General features: G+C 34.7%; 1 long non-coding RNA gene across 1 annotated transcript; it reads right to left on the bottom strand.

Annotated features, from left to right (window-relative positions):
* LOC109230557 lies at positions 2,408-2,877 on the bottom strand. Its single transcript, XR_002068671.1, has 2 exons — positions 2,786-2,877; positions 2,408-2,689 (listed from the first exon to the last, which is right to left on the bottom strand). It is a non-coding gene; the product is annotated as an uncharacterized LOC109230557 (long non-coding RNA).

The following is a 4,239-nucleotide window of genomic DNA, read 5'->3' as shown; positions in this document are numbered from 1 at the left end:
TGGATGTCATTGCCGCCGAACTACTTCCACAGTTCATCTAATTTTTCTACTGATCATATTTTTCAATTTGTGTAAAAGCCTCTTCTCCCTGTTAAACACAATCTCCTATACAACAACACAAACTATCGCGGTGAAACAACAATCAAACTGTAATGTAAATAGTTTGTATCACCTGCTCTAATGCCATAACGATTCCAATTTTGTGCTCACAATAATCGCACGCTATGAATACGTTCTAGCAACAAAGTAAGAATTCATTCATCAATGTCCAAAAGTAAATCAACAATTGATTCTCTTAGGTTCCTAAATCAATAAAGTAAAAGTAAGTAAAAATAAGCCATAGTATAAGTACTCAAGAAACTCTCATTTTACCAACACCCAGTTTTGCATTTTCATGTTGCCCGGATTTTTTTTTCATCGTGGTACCAGATGCCAAAATAATACAAATCGAACTTTCAGGTGGCATCGTCTTTAGATGTTGGAGTGATTCTAGAAGGTGGTCGCCGGAATAAGCTATTCCATTTTCTTCAAATACCTGAAGATGGAGAAAGAATCAAGGGATTTGGGCTTCGGATTTGTATAGAGAAAGACGAGAGGAGAAGATGGGTATAAGATCAGCTGATTTGAAGTTCTCCGGCTGCGGCACACAGTGGAAAAGATGGTGGAGATTAGGACTGAACTTTTTGGATCTACTTATCATTAGAAAGAAAGGGGTCGAACGAGTCACGATTTATCCAAATGGGTATAGATTTTTTAAGTTGTGGGTTGAGTCTTTCACTTAGAAGGCTCCACGTGGCATGTCTATTAAACTAAGGGTATAAATGATAGTAGAGGGATATATTTGACCCTTTTTACTACACGTCCAATAAAAATTGCATTACTAGGATTAAAAAAAAACAAAACATAGGGCAAAGTGGATTCTTATATATGAACCTTATTATGGAAATTGTACCAAGTACAGTAGCCATTGCACCTCTTTTGCGATATTTTCCAATTTATTCAGATTTTGGAAGGGAAGAAGAGGGTATGAAGGAATAGGATTTTCAGCTCTCCCTTTTTGTTTTTTCAGCTAAAAGAAGACAGAAGTAAAAGAAAAGAACGGCGTTTCAATAAGATGAATTGAACATTTCGTTAAATCGCTAACTCTATTGATATTTTCATCCAAAAATTGTTTTATTAGGCCTTCACACAAATAACCAATTATGCATACCATACATAATGCATCATTTTTTTACTTTCTTCCATGTAAGACATGATTTGAGTTATTGTGATCAAAACGTGCTAAAAATGTTCATGGAACTAACTTTCCAATTCTTTTTTTTTTTAAATATTGAAGCGAATGGGAAACGGCTCTTAGCCAATTGCTTTGATTCTGATACCCAAATCAGACTCCAAGTGTTCTTAGTTGGAAAAACTTTCATCAATTGGCCTCTACATGAACATACACACGTATGTATATTGTGATAATATAAGGTTAACGAAAACATAAAAGCCGACATCAGCAGGAAAGGAATCAATCAAAAACAGTTGCACAAGGTGTACACGCAGTAACAACAACAAACCCAGTGTAATCCCACAAGTGAGATATGGAGAGGATAGTGTGTACGGGCCTTAACCCCCCCCCCCCCCCACCTTGAAGGTACATAGGTTGTTTCCGCTCACGAACAAGGAGTATAAGCCTGTAAACATTTTCCAGTACAGTAAATGATAAATGTCCGATTTGGCAAATCTCAAACACCGCTTGGCATAATCTAATATGACCTTCGTCTTTGGTTCCTTCTTTCATCCCACCTTACTACTTGATAAAAGACTTGCCGTAACAAACGGCAGATCAAATTAATCAAGCCAAAGGTAGTAAAGTGAATTCCAATCCCCAAATGACAATACTCAAGTCTCAAAAAGAGCACAAAGCAAAAGGTAAATCCCATCTCTAGTGTTGCAGAGGTTCTATGAGATCTAAAAACAATGTCTAAAAACATGTATAATGCCCAAAGAAAAGCAACTTACAGTGTCCGTATCAACTGGGTAGTTAAGTGAGCACATAGTTTTGAAATCAAAGCTAGTGCTATTTTATTCTCAAGTAAATTCCTATCTTCAAAAGATAGAAAATAAAATAATCAATTAACCACACAATCCCAAATTGAGGTAAGCTATATGGAAATCCTCTATAGTATTCCGGTCTATTCATGTCCGTTTCACTCCAATACTAAACAATTTGCATTTTATTGCAAATCATGGATTCTCTAAGTCTCCACTCACTCCCCCAACATCAATAACTAATTTAATCCACCAATCTATCATCAATATGAATTTTCTGCTTCAAGAACTGCAGAACCCAACATTAATTCTAATTACAGAACATCATATTGGATATACAAGTTATGTAAAAAAATTAACTATTCCAAAACACACATAATATTTTAATATATAAATCATAAAGATTTACCATACTAATGAAAATGGAGAAGCATTTCAATTGTCAAAACCATCAAAATAATTTCCAATCAAAACTTCCAAATATATCAAGAAAAAGCGAATAACAAGCTGAAGTTTTCACCAATAACTGATAAATTTAACGACAAAAAAGAGGTTCAAAACCGTAGAACAGCAGCATTTGAGAGGACTACTTGGATCGCTGCCTCATCTTTCGGCGCTTCCTCTTCAACCTCCTCATTCTCTTCTTCTTCCACTATAATAAATAACCCCACAATATAGTTAAGCTTTATGTGACAAAAACAGAAGCAACTACGGGTGATTGAACATTAATTTTGCGAAGAAATCGTACCTTAGCTCTCATGGCGACAGAGAAGTTGTGTGCGCGATAGCGTTTGGTAAAACCCTAACCCTAGAGAACGACAGAGGGGTTTGGGGTTTCAATCATTTTTATACTAAGCTGAAGGGTATGGGCCAAACATGAAGCACAACTAGGAATTTCTTACTGGGCTTTTGGGCCTTGAGGAAAATAGTAAAAATGATACCAGGTAGCCACCTTTACCACTTAATGATATAGCCAGCATTTGCAAAATATTTGAAAAATAGCCAGTTCATTTTTTTGGGGTTTCGAAATGTCTCTTGAAAAAAATTAATTTTCTGCTAGAAGCAGATATTTATAGCTTCTCTGCAACAACAGAAAAAGTGCTTTCTCTTGGTGCTCAAAAATAAATTTCATTCTTGGCCAAACACTTTAAACTTAAAAAAATGTTATTTTCAGAAAAATGCTTTTGACTTCCCAGAAGATTAACCAAACATGCAATTACTTATGTTTAAGAACTGTTGATTATCTTTAAATTATGGATTGCAAGGATTAACAACTTATTTGGATGATTGTTACATATTGTTACTTTAAATGATTGTTACTTAAATATTATTGTATCGTATCGTTACATCCATCGTTATGTAATGATGAAAAATGTCACCTTATATAATGACATATTTGGTGTGATCACGTCGTTACTTTTATTTTTTTCCTCTCATCTTGCCTATCTCAGATGTAGTTTATCACTTTAGATATAATTCAGAAGCTTCAGCATGTTGGAGTTACAACAATTGGCATATCGTAAAGCTTTATAATTCCATGAGGTGTAAATTGCCTCTTTTTTGGTAGGATGGGGAGAAAGGAAATTAAAGGAGGAAAATAGGAATAAATAAAAATTCCAAGTGAGGTGATCAGTGCACTATAGTTAATGGTTGCAGAACAGATTAAAGTTTCTCTAAGAACTACAACGAGCAACACTTTAGGTATTCGTGAAAGCTAACTTACTGAAAGCGAGAAATTTCAATAGAAGAAACACTGTTTCCTTCTATAAGAGGTGAAATAATCTTATTTTGTTCCTATTCCTCATATTCCTACCTAAATTTTTCATGTCCATGTTACATTTTGTCTATCTTATAAACGGAAAGAATTAGTCTATTGGTGAGAATGTTATAAGCTTATTAAACTCTCCCTCACAAAAATAAAATCTCAATAAACCTCTACTCTTGGTTCTCATCTGTAATTGAAACTGGTATGCATAAGAAAGACAAAACGTCAACTTATTTTGGACTTTGAAACAGAGTAGGGAGGACCTCCTTAGTCAAAATAGTGATGATATCTTGATGTGGACTAATAGATTTAGATATAGAAATTTCAGCCATGACTAACAAGAGAATGAAACAAATGCAAGAAGTCATGGTCTTGATTAGGGGTATACAATGGAAACCGACAAATCGCATCAAATCAATAATTAGAGTCAAACCGAG

The sequence above is a fragment of the Nicotiana attenuata genome, chromosome 7 (assembly GCF_001879085.1).
Source record: "Nicotiana attenuata strain UT chromosome 7, NIATTr2, whole genome shotgun sequence".
Classification (NCBI taxonomy): Eukaryota; Viridiplantae; Streptophyta; class Magnoliopsida; order Solanales; family Solanaceae; genus Nicotiana; species Nicotiana attenuata.
Note: the sequence above shows the minus strand (reverse complement) of the source record. Positions and strands in the feature narration are given on the sequence as shown.